Source organism: Lepisosteus platostomus, chromosome 11, assembly GCF_059453375.1.
Source record: "Lepisosteus platostomus isolate fLepPlt1 chromosome 11, fLepPlt1.hap1, whole genome shotgun sequence".
Lineage (NCBI taxonomy): Eukaryota > Metazoa > Chordata > Actinopteri > Semionotiformes > Lepisosteidae > Lepisosteus > Lepisosteus platostomus.
This window is the reverse complement of record NC_142621.1, coordinates 34,942,828-34,965,447: the sequence shown is the minus strand read 5'-3', so window position 1 is coordinate 34,965,447 and position 22,620 is coordinate 34,942,828. Positions and strand designations below refer to the sequence as shown.

The following is a 22,620-nucleotide window of genomic DNA, read 5'->3' as shown; positions in this document are numbered from 1 at the left end:
TAAAAGTTTTGGGGGTGAGGGTGGGCATCAGAGGTTTCTGCAGTATTTATAATAAAGAACATGCTTAAACCATAGGTTTTTCAGACTTTGCTGCCATTTTTCTGACTGGGTTTGCATTAGTATACTGGGGAAAGAAACAGTTTATGTTGACATTACCTGGTATTCCTTGCCAAGCCAAATAAAGTACAGTATGTTGAAATGGTGCTGTTTTTAACTTCTGAATATAAATATGCCATACACTTTAAATGTTGTACTTAAAAGCTTCACAGAAGTACAGACATTCTTTTTCTAGATCTGCTTAACTCTGTTTAATCACGTCTACTACCTCAGTAACACTGACCTTCTGGAGCACTGATCTCCATTGTGGCCTGGAGAATATTGGAAGCTGTGTAAATATTGACATTCTTAATGTCTGAGCAAACTTAAATTCATGACTTGGATGCACAAGGACTGTTGTCCTAAATCCCTCAGAACACTTGGAAGACTTTTTAAAAATATCATTTTTTATTTTTTCATGTTGCAGAGACTGGAGACAGTCACACTTTTTTTTTTGTACAGTATGTACATGCAACATGTGTGTAAAAGTTTGGTCTGCAGGGAGCAGTAAAGTCCTGTGTAAGAGATCTGTTTTTTTTTCGGCCTTCAGGGTGTATTGCTCAATTAAACAACAAGCCAACCTACACATTCCCAGTGTCTAAGACAGGAAGATAGGATGTGGCCAAGCAATGGTGTGATTAGCGTTTTTTGGACTATAAATATAGACACAGATACACCAGTCTGTGCCTTTTATGGCATATTTCATTCCAAAAGGTGCTTTACATAAAAAGGGGGATATATGGGAAGTTTTCTACACCAGCAGCCAAACTATGCTACAGATAAGGAGGATGAATGTAAAAACAGTCAGAGTAAAACATTTAGGGTGGCCACACTGAGCACAAATGTAGTAGAATTAAACCATGAAAGCATGGTTCTTATAGTCAGTACCATGGGATCTATAATGACCAATTAGTCAGGACTTAACTACAGTATTTGTTTAATGGACAGAACTATGCCCATTAGTCACCATACTGGGGTAGTAGTAACTGTAGGAAAATCTGGAAATTCACAAGATAGGATTCCACCTACTGAACCACCACCATCACTTACTGGAGAAACTTAGTTTGCTTTGAGGTCTCCATCCTCTTACTTAACAGGTCTGATGTTGCTTTGCTTCTGGGATCTGACACAACCAGGCTAGCAATTCCATCATCTGACTAGATTTCTATTGACCATGGGAGTTTAGCCTTTTCTGACTAAAGGCACATTGTTTTCAAATAATCCATCTTAAATTTAAAAGTTGAAGTTTAGAAATACAGTATTATAAATCCCTTTTATGGTAAAATATACTAATTATAAGTTCAAAAGATCCATCATGAGTGCTGTTATATCTAGTGTATCAATACTAGACTGGAGGCTGAAAAATATCTGTATGTTTTTATGGTCCCCCTGGGAGTTGTCAGACCCTGTTATAGAATTCTTAACCTAAAGCAAATCTTTGGATAGAAGCTAAATCATCTATAATAACAACAACAATAATAATAATAATAATAATAATAATAATAATAATAACGCTCTTAACCTGTACCATTAATTCTTTCTTAGTCCTTGTATTTTACCCATTATTTTTAAATCTGTTTACTGATGTCCTGATAATATTCAGTAGTTGCCTTATCTCTCACTGGCTGCAATTGCCCATACATTAAATTTACATACAGATGGTAAAAAAACTGCTCACCACTAGGTTGATTTTCTTAAAAGTATAGTACCTGTTGAAGGTAAAACTACAGAAGAAAAAATGTTTAATTGCTTGCTTTTTTTTTCATTCAGAGGCTATTAATCTATGGAGTTTACTTAGTATTAGGACAAAGGGAGTACATTTTACACTGAAAAAAGGCTTGAGGTCATGGTAAAGAACACTTAACAGATTGGAAATCCAAGACACTTTTTTAATAGCAAAAACACGTCTTTACAAATGTGTTGGATGTATATGGAAAAAAAAGTAAATAGAAAATATAATAATAGTACACAATTCATATGCAGCCTTTTTGAGAGAAAAGCAAATAATATTTTTACCTTTCTGGATCTTAAAGCAAAAATAACTTTTTTTCAAGTTACTGAGGGACAAAGCACCATTGGCACATGTTAAAACGTTGGATTTGCAAGCAGGTTCTTTCATCTGGGCCAGGCTGGGCAAAGGGATGAAAGCTCAGACATGTGTGAAGAAGGTAACCATGGTTAACGCAGCATGAGGAAACACATGTCTGCTGAGGGAGAAATGCCAAGGCAATCTAATTCCACAGGCAGAGCATGAGATCACCACTGTGTCCCTGCAAAGGAAGGATGCTGACAAGCACAACAACCTGAAGGCAAGATCCTTCTTTGTGCTTATTTCTTAACTAAATGTGAACTGATCAAGCCTGGTTAAGACAATGAAAGGAATTAAGAGAGAGATGAACATTGTAAAAAAACAGGCAGTAATTGTGACTGCAGGCTGATTTAATGATGATACCAGAGTATTGGTGACAACAACAGAAGGTGACAGTCGAGGAATGTGACCTTCTCTGAGGTTTATCTCAGAAGTAGAGTAGGCAGAGATTAGAATTATTGTGATTTGATGGTGATGGTCTGGTTCATCTGAAGATAGAACTAAGACGGCCACCCGTCTTTGTAGCTATTCAGTCATTAAATACGTTCACATTAGAATGACATTTATTATATCCATGTCTTATATTTCTAAAATAGCAAATCCAATTAACATTTTAATGGTAGTTTAATATCATGGTAAATGTCATGAATGACAAAACAAAGATTTTTTATAGTGCCTAGTTAATGTCATAATGTGAGTATCATTCTCTATAGGGCAATACCAGGGATGCACGGTTGAGCTGAATCAGCTTTCCTTCAAAATATGCTTTTGTCTGAGTCATTGTCTGTTGTCACATTGCAGGCTTCACAGTGCTTTACTGGAGGGTTCATGCCAGTCCAACAACTAATGCTGCTCTCACTGCAAGATCACAGGTAGCTGAGCAAATCTCAACACTGTCTGTCAGTCACAGACCACTAATGGGACAGCCCAGGCTCTGACTGCTATTGTGTTGGCTATAGGACTCAACCTGCACTGCAAGCAATGAGAGTAGCTTGGAAGCCATGATTTTGCCTGCATTTTATAATTGAAGGTTTGCAGCAAGTAATTTAGCTTTACTCCAAACTTGTTGCAGGTGTATTAATTGAAAAAGTATTTGTCTTCTGGCAAAATGAAAATTTTCCCCCATTAAGGAGATTAGACTCTTGGCTCTGTAATTCCTATATGTACTTAACTACAATCTGCTTATTAGGACCCAAGTTGCATTGTTTTCTCACGAGACTATAAACGTTTGGAGTAATGGTAGGTTGGAGCCAGTTTGAGAAGCTTCAAAAAATCAAAGCCATTTATGGTACCTCAATAGAGGATCCCTCCTTATTTGGATGATGATGACTACATATAACAGGGTCCAGATAGGCAGCTGAACTGTAGACAAGTGAAGACATGTTCTGTAAGAAGGCAGCGATGTGCAGACAGGGTGGCCTGTGCTAAGTATAGCTGTCACAATGTCACAGGCATACTTCGGGAATGTAATGAGGTCATATTATTGGTAAACACTGATTATGCTATGAGGTTTAGGCTTTCAAAGCTTTAGGCAGTAAGGCTGAAATTATTTTTAAAAGTAGCACAGAAGTGTTAATTCCACACTTAATTATTGGAAATTGACACAGTGAAAGAAGAAAAACAATGAAGAAGAAAGACTAGAGCCAAGAATTGTCTCTGTGGCCTATCTCACTCATTTGTTAGTTTCGTACCCACTGTAAGTGAATCTAAAATTACTCCCAGCCGTTCCTTGAATGAGCCTGCTTCTCACACTCAGAGCTCTTTGAGTCAAAACAGTTTTCTATTCTACATCCTTAGTCAGTTGTTATGTGTCTTTTAACCTGTTTAACTATTATAGTTTTTTTTTCATTTACTGTATGTATTGAAAAAATATGTACTACACTTATATATTGTTTTCTGACTTTCTGTTGATAATTCTATTTTGTTTGCAGCTACACCTGCAGCTCAAGATAGAAAACTCATTTCTTCATTCCACATTCCTGAAAGAAGATACTATAGCCTTCATGTGAGCACATGTAAAACCATATTTTTAAATAAAATTGTTTTATCTTGTCACAGTAGGACACTCCCTTAAAACTGGGAGTGTATCCAGCTGCTGTTCTCTGGAATGATTCCAAAACAGTGATATCTTTTTTGTAATTTTAATATCTTAATATAAGGATTCAGGATTTAATATCTATTTGTGTAACGATTTCTACACTATTCTAAATGGGATCTTTCTAAAGCATTGCACAACGTTGACATATGTAACATCTCTTGATTTAAATCTAGACTTCTACACTATAAGTTATAACATTATTTTTGCCTTTTTATTTTCTATTATCCCCCACATTGCATACAAAAAACAGCAGAGAAATATTATGTATCAATATAAACACCAACATTTTCACAAGTAATTTCTCAAGAAGTGATTTTTTTTATACCTGAATATAACACTCTACACTGGTATCTTCCCACACCAGGTGTTTGCACAGTCTTGAACTTTGTCTAAATCCTTTTCAAGATCCTCTACAGCGTCTACAGTGTTCACTCACCCACCTAATGTTATGAAAATGTCTCCAGTTTTAGATATTTCTCCAATACTCACCAATTAGAACATTAACCTTTTACCTTAACTGTCTGTTTTCTATTGTTACAGTATGTTGTACAGTATATGGAAATAGTAATAATACATTATGTAAAATAATGAAGCTTTGATATTTATGCTTTCGTTTGAAACCTTTTTTGCCACAGTAACCCATGTAATTAATTTGTAATAAACTGTCAAAAGTGTCAACAGCATTTTGACTAACCCTGTGTAATCATGAATTTATTCATGAAAGGAAAACTTCTGAATTAAATTGACCTGTACAGATACTTAATGAATTGTGATATCAACATTTTTAAGCTTTTCACCAGGCTTATTTCAAAGGTGGGCTTGATGAATCTTGTCAGACAGAAAATGTTTTACATCACTATTTAGATTACAGAAATATATTGTAACCAAATATATGATATAATGTAATTACTATGCTGTGTCTTTACTTCTACAGTTATATTACCAAGCCTATAAAGTGGAGAAAACTTGAAATCCCTGAAAATATACATTTTAAATATAAATAATTCATTGATGTTGGCAACACTGACCTTAAGGAAATTTAATAATATAGATTTGGTTATGTATTTCATTTTATTCTACCCTTTTTAAAGATGTAATTATTCAACCATTGGAGATTCCTCCCAGTTTCTTGTGCACAAGTGTTGCAGAGCATATTGGATTGATATGTAGTTTTGTTCCTCTGTGGCTTCTGTGATGCTGATGGTGTGGAACTAGATACCAGTTAGGTACAGTAAATGCTGAAACTTCTAAATGCTGATGTTATGTGTGTGGCTGCAAAAAAGCTCAAGAGATTGACACAGTTTCACCTGGATTTGTTATTTTTTCCTGGGCACTTCATTTTGTACTTCAGTAGCTAGAAAATGGAGTGAGAAGACAGGGAAAACCTTCATTACACACTTTCATTACTAGCTGTACTACCTGGCATTGTTGGGGATCATCTGATCTCTATAGATTCTCTACATAATCTCTATAGAGTCTCTATAGACTGGCAAACAGCAGTTAATAAACAATGCTTATTGCATTAGCCAGTGTACAAATTGGCCAAAAATCACACCAAGCCAGTGTACAAAATTGCTAGAGACTTCCACCAAATATTGAGTTCTCAGGCCTGAATATTTTTACAGTTTAGCTTTGTCAGTTTTTGCTGGCATTTACTGTATCTTATCTAACCTTAAGAAGTCTTCAGTTTGTGTATTCAGGTTTTGAATAAAATCTTAAGTTAAAAAATGCTCATGCATCATTTTGTAAAATGGGACACCACATCAAGGATTGAAATTATTTTGCAAGCCACTGAAAGAGCGTTAATGCTAGTGACCTGGCTAAATGCCATCCTGTGTTTCTATAGTCTTTCATACCTAAAGTTTGCCCTTAATCACCTGGTGAAGTGATTTCTCACTTCTTTACACTGATCTGATGGGCAGTGGGGCTGCTGATGCAGAATGACTGCCATGTCACCCACATGGGAGCTGTGCTGCAGTGGTGGATGAAATGGGTCCTCTCCAAAAGGCAATGTTCTGTGGTAAGAATGATAATGATGTTGATGATGATTCTTCTTAAAACACTTTAAATTGACAGTTTCATTTGAATAGTTGTGCTTAGATTTTGAAGCTTCATCTGCCGAAAGTGACTTAAAGATGCCTAAATACTGTATCAGAAGTGGTGTCTTCTCACCTAAACTAAACTTCATTAATAACAAAGTTACTCTAAAAGTACAAAAGGCCAGTGAAGGGTTTGAACTAAATTGTTGATGCACATAGCATGCACATTGTCACTCTGGATTGTGTCCTTTCCAATGCATGTATTGCCACTTTGGGCCACAGTGACCATCACCAACAACCTACGGATGATGCGTCTTATTGAATAATATAGATATTATTCTCAGGCCCTATGTGTGAAGATCCATCTATCTTGTAACCACTTCTTCCAGATCAATGTCATGGTCAGACTTGGAGCCCAGGCCAGTAAGCAGGGCACACACTGGAGAGGATGCCAGTCCATCGCAGAGCACACACAGACACAGACACGTACACTCTCACACCAGGATCAGTTTTACCAGAAGCCAATTGACCTACAGTCTTCGGACTGTGGGCAGAAACTAGAGTACCCATAGGAAACCTCCACAAACATACAAACTCATGCGGATAGCAGCCCAGGTCCAAAATTGAACCCAGGGCTCCAGGCTTGCAAAGCAGCCATGCTAACCACTGTGCCACTGTACCTCCCTGGTGTAAAGATGAAAGACTTAAATAAATAGAATGCAACAAACGTAGAAAATATATTATCTGTTAATTAAAGTATTACAAAACAATATTAGTTACTCTTATAAGACGATGAAAAACTTGTAAATGTCTCTGATGTTTACAGGGTGCTAATACCATTTTTATTTCCTGGATAAGGCCTAATGGTTTATAGAAATAAAACTATAAATAATACAGCTTTCGCTACTGTTGATAGCTTCACCTGCTGCTTTTTTCCTTTAGATATTAGTCACCAACTAAAGTATTAAACAGGCTGTCCCTGTGAATTCAACCCTTTCACTGCCACTTGCTGAGAATAGGAAGTTGTTATTTCTGGTGCTTTCTAGCCTGCTACTGTATAACATGAGTTGAGCACAGAGGAATTTAACTGCGAGAGGCGATAGCATTTCATTTAAAAAAAAAATGGAATTAAAGGCGACATTTGTTTAGACTCAGCAAATGGCTGCTAGAATAGTTTTCCAAAAGAAATACCAAAAACAAAATCTTAAAATACCCTCAAAAGGTATTTTCTAAAAGTTGTTTGCACTTTATTAAAATCTTACCTTTGTCTTCTAGACCCTGACTTTATTTCAACTGTAAAAATGCTTTTATCTTGACTCTTCCATATATTTCCACTCTATTCATGAGTTAGAGCTGATTTTAGTTTCTGGAGCACTAGATGTTAACAGTGTGTGCGAGAAGTCATCTTTCATTTTTTTGTCCAATTAAATGTCACAAGCACGCACCGGGTTTTAAAATTTCTTCTACATCAACATTTGCAAATGTATAAAAATGTAACTTCTGTGAGTGACATCACTATAGTCTTTTATATCCATGAATGCTTTCCTCCTACAAAAAAAGTGCCTTTGATTGAAGTTCATTTTTAATTCCCTCTGGCACATTATTTGATATTTTAGATTACTCAGACTCACACTGAGGTACTCAGGCACAGTTTGGCTGCCAAAAATGTCTTCCTTTATAGTAAAACCCTTTATAGTATTTGCACTATAGACAAAGGACCAAATCACCTTTTTCCATGCTATTTTAGTTCAGAAGCAAACAGAATCTCATTTTCTTAGAGAAAAAAATTTATGAGAAAATGTAAATAAATCACAAACTAATGTTTTTGACCAGAGTCTTTAGCAGTGTCAAGTAAATATGGGGTATAAAAGTTATGGGACTGTTCTATATCTGTTAGAGAGTATCACCACACCAAATGTTACTCAGTAGCTCGGTCAAATTCTAGATTCTAATGTGCTGAGAAAACAAAAAGAAAGATATAGCATAAATATTATTTTATTTAAGATCAGAGGTGTCACAACCCCACTCACTTGCAAAGAATGAGCCAGGGAGGCAGCTAAAAGAGTGCATTATGGGGAGGAGAGAGGGAGGCTAGGGGGCTTCAGCAGGTGAAATTATCTGTAAGAGTGGGTGTGAAAGTCCAATTTGACCTCCTTCCAAACAGGTTTAACAGCTCCATAAAGTTTGATAAGGCATTAAGAAAAAGAAAAAGTCTAACAAATATGTCACACAATGGCCTGAGCAAGGCCAAAGTAGGTCCGTTTTATTTCAGACTGGCTCAACCGCAAAAACACCCAAGCAAACAAGTGCAGTCTATTTACAGTGCTCCCAGTCCCCCACACCACACCCATTTTCTTAAATAACCCTTGAAAAGTGGGGTTAGGTTTGGCCTTCTGAGGCCACCATAGGCTGACTCCCCCTGGCAGTACTGACACCAAACAAACAGTGAGTAACATCCATTTTGAGAGCGCTCTCTGTTCACACCACTATACTCACCTGTGTTTAAGTATTCAAATTTATATGAAATTAGGTATATTTATGTACATTAATGTATATGAAATTAAGTAATAGTAGTTACTAGTCAAGCCCAGAGTGTGCACCCTCAGGAACTTATCTAGCAACCGCTCAATGGAAGGTGTATGAATGTTGTATTTTCTGTGCTATCGGTTTCCTGTGACAGACTCCTCTGTCACAAAATACATTCATATTCTGACTGTTTTGTATTTTCAGAGGTTGTTATTAATGACTTAATTGTATTTCTGAACTTAAACTCTTAAAGAATTGTCTCTCTGGTAAAAACACAAGTTGCAAATAAGCGAGAAAAATCACTATAACGTAAACAATTTTCACAGGGACTGCATTTTGGGAAAAGAGACAACACTCCACTCAGTACAGGCTCAAGACTGTACTTTAAACAGAAACATTGTTTGAACCCTAATGTACAAATCTACAGTATGACAATGGTGTGCATTATAGTGTAGTAACATCACATCTGGGATGGTTAGACACAAGGCTACAGGCTGGTTGAATCAGTACCCCAGAAATTGTTAATGTAGCTATATACATCCCCTGGTCTTAAGTGTACTCTTTTTGTTATACATGGGCTTTTTTGGTCAATGAAGAAACATATTTTAAAAAGGATTTTTAAAAGGATTTTAAGAAGACAATATGCTCAAATGTCAGCTTTGGAGTTATGGTGCGTGAATATTTGTTTAATAGATATTCTTCTGTGATGTTATGCCAAACTCACCAATCAGAAACCAGTATACTCTCTTTCCATTGCATAATAACACTTTATTAAACATCTCTGGCAGATGGAATGTGTGTGTCCTTTTATTATGTTCAAAAACAAACAATAAGCTGATGATCATGTGATGAGCCTGGAATGAAACTGTTTTGTACAGTGTTACTAAAAAGGCTGTCTGTCTTTCATTCTAAAGCTGAATGTGTAGAATGAAGTCCTGGAGATTAGGCTTCACATCCTGCCTAGCATTCAGAGCAGCCAGCAGGCTCATGACAATAACAGAAACAGGATGCATTACATCTCACATCTCTAAGAACAGACGTCGAATGAGGGACGGAGAACATTGTGCCAGGGTAGTGAGAGCTTGTTTAATCCCATCAGGAGATCAGATAGAGTATTGCTGATTGCTGTCTCGGCCATTAATTGTCCCCTGACTCCGAAGTCTGGGTGCAGGGGCAGGGCCTGTGTGGGAAATAGTAAAGCCTGATGCCACGTGAGCATAAGAAGGATTACAGTTGAAAAGAGTTTAGCTCCTTGGAGAGGTCTGTACCAGTGGATCTCTGTCTTATATTGAAGAAAGATATGGGAGTAAATAAGACAGCACATTTAACAAAATCTTCCATTTCCAGTGTGTTGTTTGCCATCCTTTGGGCTGGTGATTTTTTTCTGTCTTTCTTTATAACAGCTCATTGAGCTTTTTCTGCCTCATGCGACCTCCCTTCCTTTTTCCAGCTCAGTTATTTTTCTTCCACCAGTGTACACTTCACATTTCATTCATACTGTAAACTTCTTTAAAAAAATCAATTTCAGAAGTAGCAACAGCTTTGTTAGTGCCTCTGGTGATACATGACATATCTCTGTGATGTTCAACTGAAGTCTTGTGCTTTAACAGATACTGAAATCTATGGTATGCTGAGTAATGTTCCTCGTTAGTTAATTGACATGAAGGATTGCTGTAATTAGCTTCCATTGTTGGGGGCTTGACTGCTGCTTGAAATAAGGTCCCTTTTTTCTCTCAACACATACAAATGAAGTGAAACCCAGTGTGTCATCAGAGGGATACTGCAGCAGCTGTGTGTGCATTACATTAAAACATCAGATGGCTGCAGTGTCGTGTTTGTCCAGCAGAAGGCATTATTCTCGCAGGAGAAAGCCAAGAAAGTCACGTGTGAGAAAAATAAAAATCAAACATAATAAACAGGGCAGAACTAGGGCTCGGTATGTTATTTTGGAGTTCTAAAGCCAGACCAGAGCAACGCTTATCATAGGATAATGATGTGGGTACTATACAGTATTTGTTGTTTTGGCTTGTGCAGGTTTGAATTGAATAAAATCTAACAAACTGGGCTAAGCATTTTGAAATGATTTGTTTGAATTGGGAATTACCAGGCCTGTGTTGTGACACAGGAAGGTATCCACATCAACTACAACGACAACAATAAGAGAAACAGGTATAATGGGGACCTGTAAGAATATAGTGATAAAGAAAGAAATTTTTAGGAGCCTGTCTTTGTTGATTGTTAAATGCTGGTTGCTAAAGGAGTATACCTGTAAGTCAAATTGGAGGGTGGCATTGTGTGTGTCTAAATGTTTGTCTGTCTTATGATGTTAAAGAATCGGGGCATAATGGGTTTTCCTTAGTAACTAGGAGCTGGGAAAGTGTGAGTCAGTGAAAGACATGTTCACAAATGTCATTATCCTGTTAAGCATTAAGCCCTGTTTGACTTGTTTGTTTGTGCTAATGCATCTATGCCTGCTGGCTAACATTTAAAAAGCACTGGATTGAGAAAAGTAGCATTTTCATAGCTATATTTAAATTCTTTATTGTAATAAATTTCTCTTTTGGGAAGTACAGTCATTGTTTGGAGGTTGAGGTGATGGTTTTTCACTGCTTGGCATAAAATGGGTTGTGATACTAAGGTACATTTCTGAGACAAAATAATAAGATGAGAGTTCATCATAAAGTCTTAATGCTGTTGTGGCATGATAGAGGAATCATGAAGGTATAGCATGGCACTGAGCATCCACATTTCATCTACAGTTTTGGTGCCTTGTGGCTTTAAAAGATAATACCTTCCTTGCTTACTTATGCATATTAGAATATGAAATCATGATAAAAGATACAGTATTAGACAAAATGAGACTAAATATTATTGTTAAAGAGGTACTGTACTGTAGCTACTTCAAGCCTGTGGTCTGTTGATCTTCTCTAATCTTAATTGTTCACATTACCACTGTCACATTAATGCTATTAATTCTAATGAGTGATAAGAACATAAGAAATGACAGAGGACCAGTGGGTCCGGCCAGTAGATTTGGTTGTTAGTAATTAATGGATCCAAGGTTTCATCCAACTATTTCTTGAAAAAGTATCAGCCTCCACACCACAGCTGAGTAACTTGTTCCTTACTGTACTTCCACAACTCTGCGTACAAAAGTGAGAACCCCTTTCTCATGTGCTGCAAGCTGCACTTTTTCAGATACAGCTCCCTGAAAGGAGGACATCAAAACAGGAGGGGAGGAAATGAAACATTTTTTGTTTTATTTCAGTTTTTATACAAAAGCAGGTGCAGAGAGGGATTTGCTGGAAAGTAGGACAGGGTCCTTTGTTTGCCTTATATTTCCATACAGACAAAGAGTTGTGTTTCATGGCCTTCAAATATTAATCACAGGGAAAGCCTCTGTGTAAAATGTAGGCAGACAGTAAGAACAGAATTTGCATTCAATTTTTTTTCTTTCCTGTTTTATACTGGGAGGCAGTTGCACACCTAAAAATTTGGATGTCTTACCATAAAGCAAACATACAACTGTATAACACCATGCCAATCTTGTTGTAATCTTAAAGATGTGCAATCGAGGTCTCAACCAGACATTTTGAGAAAGTCTAAAGTATATTGTTTAAGGATAACAGTATACTCTTAGATCAACTTTATATTTAATGTGTGTTCTTGTATAGAGAATAAGAACATAAAGTTACAAATGAGAATGTATTAGTTAGTTGATCTAATTGACCTCTCTCTTCCATCCTTTTCATAAAAGAAGCCAGACAACATAGCTAAATAGTTTGTTCCGTATTCTCACAAACCTTAAGACCTGCTGCCAAGACTTCTACTTGACAAGGATGGTATTTGTCAGAGGCAATTTCCACCTGGAATTATGTCCCATTAAACATTTTGTAATGACTTTGCAATTATAGACAGTAGAGGCCTGGCTCAGGGTTTAAATTGGCCACCTTGTCTGTTGTTCTTGTGTCTTTTCCGTAGCTGAAAGTTTCCAATTTTAAAAAAATAATAAAAACACAGAACACAGCTAATTGACTGTCACACTGACCAGTCTCAGGCCTAGTGACTGGGGCATTGTATGTTCAGCTCATCTACAGCCAGGACTCTTAGTTCAGTTCCCAACCATACTGCATTCCTGTTATTGGGAGGCCTAGGGAGTTCTATCACTAAGATGGCTTAATCTTCTCACAAGTGTATGCTACAATAATAGAAGCACCCAATGCTGGCCAGAATCAGTGATATAAAATAATTGTGTGCTCACAAGCATATATGTGTTTTAGGGAGACATATACAGTATGCACTTTCATTTTTGAGAATTATCTGGATCCATGTTTGAATTGTGTGGAAAAAGTACACAGGCACATAGAGGATAATTTTATGGAGGTCGCTGATACTGTATATGACTACTGATATTTGGTTTTGGAATGTTGTTAATAAAACCTATGATGCATTGGCATGACTTGAACTTGTCCAGTGCTGAGTAGCCACTGTATACAGTACTAACAGGTTTGTTGACATGCACGGAGTCACATTTTACATGAGGCAGGTAAAAAATTACAGGCAGCTGTAAAATTATATACAGCTATTTCTGAGACTTACATCACAAAAGCTAATTAATGTGGAAACAAACACGACTAATTCTGAAACTAGCCCTACTTTTTTAAATGGAGTAACCAGTGACAGGCAGTACAGGCCTCAGAAACACAAATCTTCAGCCAGCAATGTTGTCAAGCATCTCTGTGAGAAGCCACGTGGATAGAAGTGATAGAAATAATAACTGATGGCATTCTTCTAAATTCCAAGAGCTCTGATGACTAAAAGACATACAGTAACTTAACAGCCACACCCTGGTAACAGGTTGCAGACAATAACATGCCTTGTCAGGTTATTCTAAAGATAATCTGTCCAATTACCCTGTAGTTCTGTAACGGTAAAGCCCTTGGTAAATCATTTTGCTGTCTAGTTTGTGGTGTAGCCTGCATCTTTGAAGACTGAGATGAAAAGAAGGCAAGGGTGGAATACCTGTACTGCATGGGGAAAATTAGGTACTGCTCGCTTCTCCTAAGAGGAAAAGAATTGTTGACACTAGAATAAATACATTTGAACTGGTTGGACTAGCAGTTGCTACAGGAAAATCTGAAACAATACCCTGGGTAAGTACGAAGAGGCCCTTTCATGAAGTCTGGGCCAGATTAGATGCTAAGCAATGTTTCCAAAAATATACAAGATTACTCAGTGTTGTTTTAAGAGTGAGGGTGATGACCCTGACATCATGGACACATCTGACACAGAGTAATAAAATCCACCCTGCTTAAGTTGCCTCTGACCTACATCCATTCTGTGAGCTGCAGAGGTAAGAGTCTCTCATTTTCCCTCATCTGTTTAGATGGCCAGTGTGTTGAGCTGTTTGGTGAGGCAGAGGTAATGATTGCTCTTCAGAGTGCCATTGTTAGTCATCCCTAGCCATTGCTGTTAAGAGAATCTTGGGGTACTTTGAGCCCTGCAAAACGGAAGATGCATTCAGTTAAAAAAGTCAACAACTTGGTCCCTAAGTTATGAAATCCTTCAAACTATTTTCCCTTGACCTCCCAGTAAGGGCACAGATATAGATGCTTGAATTGTCTACCTCAATTGAGACTGATTTGAGATAGGTTAGGATCCTATATGTCTCCTGACCTGCCCTGTCTCTGCTTTTAGAAGACTCTGATACCAGCCCTTTTTCCCCTACAACACATCCCATTCAGGCAAAACCTTGATTGTCTTCCCATACATGCTTTCTCACAAAGGCTGACACTGTGCTCTTGCTCTGCTGAAATGAGGCAATTGTGATCATGTCACGTCTCTTGGTGTACTTCCTAGTCTGAGGACAGGAATGTGTCAGAAAGACTATTTTGTACCATCTCTCCTCAATCTAATGAGACTTTTTCATTTCCTAAGTTTAAACTGTTTGCCATTTCAGTAGTGAGTGCTAAGGCAACAGAGAATTGAGTAAAAGGGAAGCTTTATACTGGGAACAAAGAAACAATTCAGCTCAGAAACAACATGATGATGGACTGGGCTTTGAATTCCTTTATATGTTCATTATAACAGAAGCTTTAACTTTTCATGCCACAGAATATTATATATGTTATAGTGTAATGCAACAGTCACTAAAATTGTCTGAGGGTATTTACTGATACATAAACAAATGTTTAATATTCTCTAACCAAACATGCCACAAGTAACTCACTATTTGGCACTCCTTGTCTTCTTTGCTGTATGTATTCCAAAAATATATTGTCTGTTATAGTTGCTATTGTTCTAAAACTTTAATTAATATACCTTATGTCACACTTCAGTACAGACACAAAAATTCTCTATTTTCCATCATGACTTGGCAAATACCATAATTTACCTTGAAGTACACCTTTGTATTAAAAGACCCTGTATTAAGATTTTGTAATAATGTAGATATTACTCTGTTACTACTGTAGATATTGTTACTGTGTATAGTAGCTACCTAGCCAGAAATGACCAGACAGAGCTCATATTGTTGGACATATTGTTGGAATAATCTACTTCAGCCACACTTTTGCACATTTTGGGAGTCTTAAACACCCCTTTTCCTTTTTTTTTTTACACTGCGTGACAGTTTCATAGTATTCGTAAAGCAGGTTGCTGCAACCTTTGGCAAATTAGCATTACAACGAGTGGCTGTCCGAGTGGACCAGGTCAATCCCAGGGGGTCGTCACCCAGACGACCCTCAGTGCATCAGGCTCTTTAACAGACTGGAGGGAGGGGAGGGTCACTTTAAAGGGTAATTGGAGAGGCAAGAGGGGAGGAATGGTCCCTCCTGGTGGAGTGAGCGTTGGTCATTAATGTTGGGGGCCGTCACAGCTTTTATCTGCTCTGACATGGAAGGGCTGTGACACTCGAGGACAGGTGGCCTTTTAGTCTCTGTCAGCTTGATGTGACATGACTGTAACAGCTGTTTCCCCGTATTTGTTGATGTAGCAACTTAAATAAAAGGACCAACACCTGGTAAGATAGCTTCTCAGGTGTTCGATACTCCATTAGGCAACTTGTTTCCCTGTTTTTATACTTTTTTTAACCTTGCTAGGGGTCTCTTTACATTTATTGCAAGATTTCTAAAACTGTTGGGTGTACTGCTTTTCCACATTCATTTGTTTTACCGCTTTTAATAGTTAATAAATATATGCTTATTTGTAATAATTCTTTACAACAACTATTTGTATAATCAGAAATAAGTTAAAAGCAATTCCAAAACATCTGTTTTTCCAGAACAAATATTTTGATATTCATATTGAAAGAGTTACTTTACTGAACCAAAATACACGCATTAGTTCTTTCTCTTTCAGTGTGAATTTAAGAAAAGCGTTTGATAGCATCTATCAAGAGAATTTGCCTTAGCTCATACTGTGTTTTTCTGGAACCATGGTTTTAAGTAAGTGTGGTGCAATCTACATGAGATGTATTTATTATATTTGTAAACAATTGAAGATCTGAGGCTTTTGTGAGGGGCACAGAGGGCATGTTAGATGTCAGAGGTCAGACAGGGTATAATAAGGCTGAAATCATAAATTCAAGCAGCTGCCACTGCGTCAACCAGAAGTAAACACAGGAGGTTAGTGGTGGAACAAATTGTACAGAATGCACCAAAACTATAGTTGTCTGCAACTGTGAAATCAGTGGTTTTGTTTGGAGAAATAGTTTTATTCTGTGTAGAAGTGAGTTTAGGTGTAGTTCAGCGATAGGAATATCTTCTTTAAATTGAAAAAAAGAGGAAAAGAAACTTATAAACATGCTACATTTGTGTTTAAGTCGTGTTTAAGTCATGTTCAAGACAGAAGTAGAAGGAGTAATGCCTCAGTTATGAATTAATAGATTGTTTGCAAACATAAGCACTCACTATTAGAATTGAAGGTGATAGTTGTTATACTGTGGAGAGGTTTCAGTTTTGTTTTTTCAGTAATGCTCTTCGTACAACTGCACACATTTTTTTTGCGTTAATTCTTGCTAACTCTTTAAGAAATGTCCCGAAAGAAGAAGCTGGTGCCACTAGTTAAAACAAAGGCACAGTTTATTCATGTTAATCAATATTTTAACAAAGTTTGATACTATTAAAAATATTTGTTTCAGTTTTAAATAATGGTTCAAAACATTGTCATATTTTAAGAAGACCTCTTCCAGAAAGCTTTAACTATTTATTATCTGCTCTCATAAAGCTTTAACTACTCATATCTGAACTTACACAATAAGAGGTCAAGATGTAATGCTAATGGTATTAAAATGTTTCAGTTTCTTAGAACAGTTCAATTAATGCAAAACTATTGAAAAGCTACAGAAGCTTGAGAAGCTTGTTACATTTTTCTTGTAGTATTTGTTTCTAAGAGGGATAAATTGATCAAATATCACCATGATTATTAAATACTTGAAAGGGATTACCTTTGCAAATAAATTCAGAAAAGGTGATATCTGTTTTTCCAAACATAGAGGCATGAACAGGCATGTTCATACTGTACATGTTCAACATGTTTTCAGAGGGAGGACTATTAGGGCAGTTAAGTTGAGTTTTACTTTTTGGAGATACTTTTTTTTAAAAGAAGCCTCTCTCTCTTCATCATCCACCCCTGCACTCTTTGAATAGAATGTTTCTATCTTTAAACCTCATCCAAAATAAAGCAAATGACGTTTTCAGCTTTTCATGAACACAATGGAAGGCAAAGGCTGTAATTTCTCTTGTGCAGTTTAATAATGACTGATTCCAACAGAGCAGATTGAGAAGGAAATGATTTAGAAAAACCTAGAGATGCAGACACCATAAGTATGAATCGAAGATAGTCTCTGTTTTCCCTTTAAATTACACTGTGATACCCTGGTCAGACTCATGACCACGCCTCAATGTGCCAAGGTCTGTAAAAGACAAGTCAGCTTCTGTGTTTGCCTAACACCACCTCCAGATTGTAGAACAGACCTCCTGGTGCTTTGCTTTTTCAATAAGTGTCACAGCAAGGTGTCACCAACAGATTCACGGACAGAGCAGGATATCATTATCAAATTACCAGTGTGAAGCCCAGTTTGAAATGGAAAGCTTACTAAAGTGTTTTTGTTTTACTCAAACTGTCCATCAGCAACAAGAATAAACTCTAGAACTTATATATTCAGAACTCCATAATTTACACATACTGTATACAGTACTGTATATACAGTATATATACTGTACACACTCTGCACATCTTTAATCTCTAAGGCACTTAGTCCAAGACACTTTTCATTCTGGGAAAGAACCTACTACAGAAATATGATTTAAAGTTCTGTATTTCAAATGCCTGGCTGTTTTTTTTATTTTTAGCCACAAATATATTTTGTTCTCTACAGGGCTGATGATATGCTGTCTTCTGCAGCTCCATCAGAAGCCTATGGTTCTGCTATAGCTTGTCCTAGTTCCATAAATATGATGGGACTTGTAATCACGCATGATCCAGGGATAAAGATCACAACTTGTGACAGTGTCCTATCTTTATGTAAAATATCTTTGTGTACCTGCAGGTTCTTTTAGGGGGCACCTAAAATGAGATTGATAAATGGATTCTATTGTGGGGCAGCTACCCTAAAATTACAGCTGTCCACCTTTAGAAGTAGGTCCTTAAATGAAACAGTTTTCCTGTTTGTGAGTTAATTATACTTTAAGTCTCAGAGATTTCTTTCCCTTTCGAATGATTGTTTCAAAGTGTTTTCTAGAAGTAAATTGCTTTTCATGTGTGTATACCGTATTGTATGTATTTTAAAAAGGGTAGCACAGTGGCACAGTAGTTAGGGTTGCTACTTTGAAGCACTGGGGTCCTGGGTTCAGTTCTGGACCTGGGGTGCTAACCGCATGAAGTTTGTACAGTATGTTCTCCTCCTGTGCATGTGGGTTTCCTCCATGTGCTCTGTTTCTTCCCACAGTGCAAAGACTAACTGATTTAAAATTGACTTCTGAGAAAACTGACCCTGGTGTGAGTGTGTGCGTAATCTGTATTTGTGTCTCTCTGCCATGTGATGGATTGGTGTCCCATCCAGGGTGTACTCTGTCTTGCATCTGTTGCACTGATACCCCTGTGATCCTGTAATGGAAAAACTGTTAGAAAGTGGATGAATGTACAGTATATATGTGGGGAAGTATTAAAAACTGAGAACAGGAGGCACTTTTTTAACATAGAGGCATAAGGGAGTGTAGGAAATGCTACCCAGCCATGTTGTTGAAGCCAATATATTATTTTTTTCATGAAATAAGTGGATGAGATCCTCAGTTCAATTATCTAAAATAACAGCCAAATGTGCTGTCTGCCCTACCCTTTCTTATGTTCTAATCCGCTGAGACACCTTTAACAAATCGAATCCAGAGTCTATCAAAGGGCACATTGGCACTTCATAGAATAATTATGTGAGACGTTCAAGCATTCTTATACAGTATGTTAAATCACTGTTTTATTATTACAGTTGCTCTTTCACAGTGGTTATGTTACACTGTGGGTGAGATCAATGCCTTCCTGGAGAAAAATAATAAATTAAAGCAGTACAAACTGTTAGCAGGCTGCACATGGACAAAACCTAAAAACAAGTCTTAATATTATCATGCAGTGTTTGAGTATTGAACTGGTTTTCCTCCCAGATCACTGATCTGTCTTGCAGCTCCATATAGCTTGCGGTAATGATGGTGCCGAAAGTGCTCCCAAGCAGCACAAACACAGCCAAGTGGCACTTCATTGTCGAGATGACTTATTTTACGAACACAGCTCCATGTGTATCTCACAGATACCGTAGAGCTTTTCAATGTACGTCTGAAGAAATCAATCAAAAGGGAATCTTCCTAGGCTTTTGCCTTCTGAACTGTTTTATTCTCAGAATAAAAAATACAATTGAGTAATGACATCAATCTGTGAAAGTAAAAGGAGACAGGTAGAGGTTTTCAGTCTCGGCTGCACCTTTTGTAACTTTATCTGTGAGGCTCTTAAGCAAGATATACTGAGAGATGACAGGCGGCGGTGCTGGTGGAGGGGTGGTGATTTTGCTTCTAAAACAAAAAGCTGCACAGAAATGACGTTACTGCTTTAACTGCATTTACCTGGAGCACTTGAGGGCCAGATTAGATTTTTTTCAAGTGAAAAAACACTTAAATGTAAAAGTTTCATTTCACAGGCCATGAATAGTCTGAGTTTCTGCTTGGCAATAAACAAGTAAGCTCCACATTTTCTTTTAACATACTAATGCTAAAGGTTGAAATAGACCGTGGGTTGTAAAGTGATGCAGTGGTTAGCTTTGCAGCCTCATAACTCTGGGCCTGGGATGAATTCTGGATATGGGGTGCTATCTGAATTAAGTTTGTATGTTTTCCCTATGTTTGCATTGGTTTCTTCTGGGTGCTCCAAATTCCTCCCACTATTCAAAGACATAACAGTAGGTTAATTGTTTTCTGGGAAAATCGGTCCTGGTGTGAGTGTGTGCATTTGTGTCTGTGTGTGCTCTGCGGTGGACTAGAGTCCCAGCCAGGGTGTACCCTGCCTTGTGTCTGGCTCCCCCGTGTCCCTGAAATGGAAAAAGAGGTTTGAAAATGGATGGAAGGGTGATTAGACTGTTCCATAGAAATGAAATGATCCCATGACTTCTGGCAATACCGCCTAATATGAATCCATACTTTGAGAAAGCAAGGTTTTAAGCTCAATGATCATTTCCATCTCTGGAATATTCTTCCAATACAGCAACTCTCTAGGTGATTGTCCAGATGCAAGTCATCCATCTGCTTCTTCAGTGAATCTAATTTGCTCTACATGCATGTAGCTTTTCACCTTTTTGCTTTGACTTCTTTAAGACCACACTAACAAAGCCAACCATGCAGAATTACAGAGAGTACACATTGATCATCGGAGCTTTCTGCAAAGGTTAAAAATAAAGACTTTGGTGAATCCTACATGCACTCAGGGGAGACACTCTTTGTGTTACTTATTCAACTCACATCTCCGGCCCTGTTAATTGATCAATCCAAGCTTTTTACTCTGGGTACAGGATTCACAGGACCTGATTAACACTGGTTTTAGACTTGCTTATCTAAATTAACATTTTTAACATCTATTTCTAACAACCAAAATGGGTTTTATCTGTCAAATCACCTCAACTTATGTTCTTACTAGTTAGACCAAGATTTGTATTTATCAGTGTCTGTGAAACAGCTGTATAGAGAAGCACACTGAACAGCAGAGAGCAATGTAAAGAACCTCTTTATGGCAAAGGTATAAAATGGAAAATATTTAATGTTTAGCTCTGGTATCAGGTTTGTTAATTACGAAACACTGAAACGCTGAAAAGAGCTTAACTTCATGTTGTTTTATTTATTATTCTCAAGAACGTTAAAAAAACTTTTTGTGTGTTTATCTGTATGGTATATCTGTAAGGGTTAGGTGCTACCTGTTTTACTTAAAAAACAAGTTGATTAGGTCATAGAGGAAAAATGACAAAGGGATAATGTGATGTTAAATTTTATTTATGTACTTTATGTACTGTTACAAAGTTGTGAATGCAAGAAAACCTAAGATCTAAGGTCTACATGTGCTTTGTTTCAGTGATCATGCTTCTTCCCTAATTACTTTCTGATAGTAATGTTGATAATGGGATAATGTTAATAGGGCTGTGAGGTACAGATTCACATTAATGGGTTGAAGCCATACTGTCTCTTTTCAGTATTACAGAGAAATACAGGAAAAAAATGTACCTATTCTTAAATTATTCAGTCCTGCAAACACATACAGTATACAAGAGAATGACATTTTAATTTAAAAATCAAACTCAAAATCAAGTGACATTTATAGAACTAAAGGAATAAGGCAGGTGATGGAACAGGCTTTTAGGGACTCCCATTAAAGTGATGCAGAAAGAATATAATCCTGGATGTGTGCACTTTTCAGATGAAATTTGATGGATGAGCATTTGGTTGTAAGGTAGTCTTGAAAGATGTATTATGAAGGAAAAGAGAGTAGATGTGGCAATGGTTTAGAGCTTGTGTTTTCTTCATATCAACTTGATGAGGTAATAGGACCACTTCAAGAATATTAAAAGTTATTAAGTTTGAATGTAATGTATTAAAGAAAAACTAGATCTACATTGGGTGTCTGCAAGATCCTTTTCAGATTTTTATCATCATCATACATACAGTATACTGTAGCTGTGCAGAGCTCTCCATTGATCATAAAAGAGGCAAATCCTTCTGATTTGGTTCCAGTTTGTTTAGTTCATGGGAGTCATTTTAATTTTTGTTAATTATTATTAATTGTGTGACATTGATATCTGCCATTCTGACTAAAATACAGTAATTTTAGACGTGGTAAGCTTTGCTGACTCATAGCACTGGACTCCTTTGGTTCCTAGTGTGCCTTCTGCATGGACATCATGTGTTCTCCTTGTGTTTCCTGGGGTTTCATATGGGTGCTCCGGTTTCCTCCTCTAGTCCAAAAACTCACTAGGAAAACTTGGCTGGCTTCTGGGTAAATTGGCCCTGGTGCGAGTTCTTCTGAAAGCTGCATGTGAGGGATAGCATTAAAATGATGCACAGTAGAACATTGTACATGAACAAATGAATTGTAGAACATTGTGCGTTCTTTATTTTTATTTTCCCAATGAAAATGGGGATGTATCAGCTGGTCTTCTCAATGAAACAGACAGATAATGGCAAAAGCTGGACAAGCAACAGAAAATGTAAGAGGAATCCCATTAGAGAAATGTCTAATAACATACAGTA

The 22,620-nt window shown here is 37.1% G+C and overlaps 1 long non-coding RNA gene across 1 annotated transcript; it reads left to right on the top strand.

The window, feature by feature from the left end:
* Positions 1–2,992: 2,992 nt before the first annotated feature.
* On the top strand, positions 2,993–5,193 carry LOC148652539 (uncharacterized). Its single transcript, XR_015925091.1, has 2 exons — positions 2,993–3,057; positions 4,117–5,193. It is a non-coding gene; the product is annotated as an uncharacterized LOC148652539 (long non-coding RNA).
* The last annotated feature ends 17,427 nt before the right edge of the window (positions 5,194–22,620 follow it).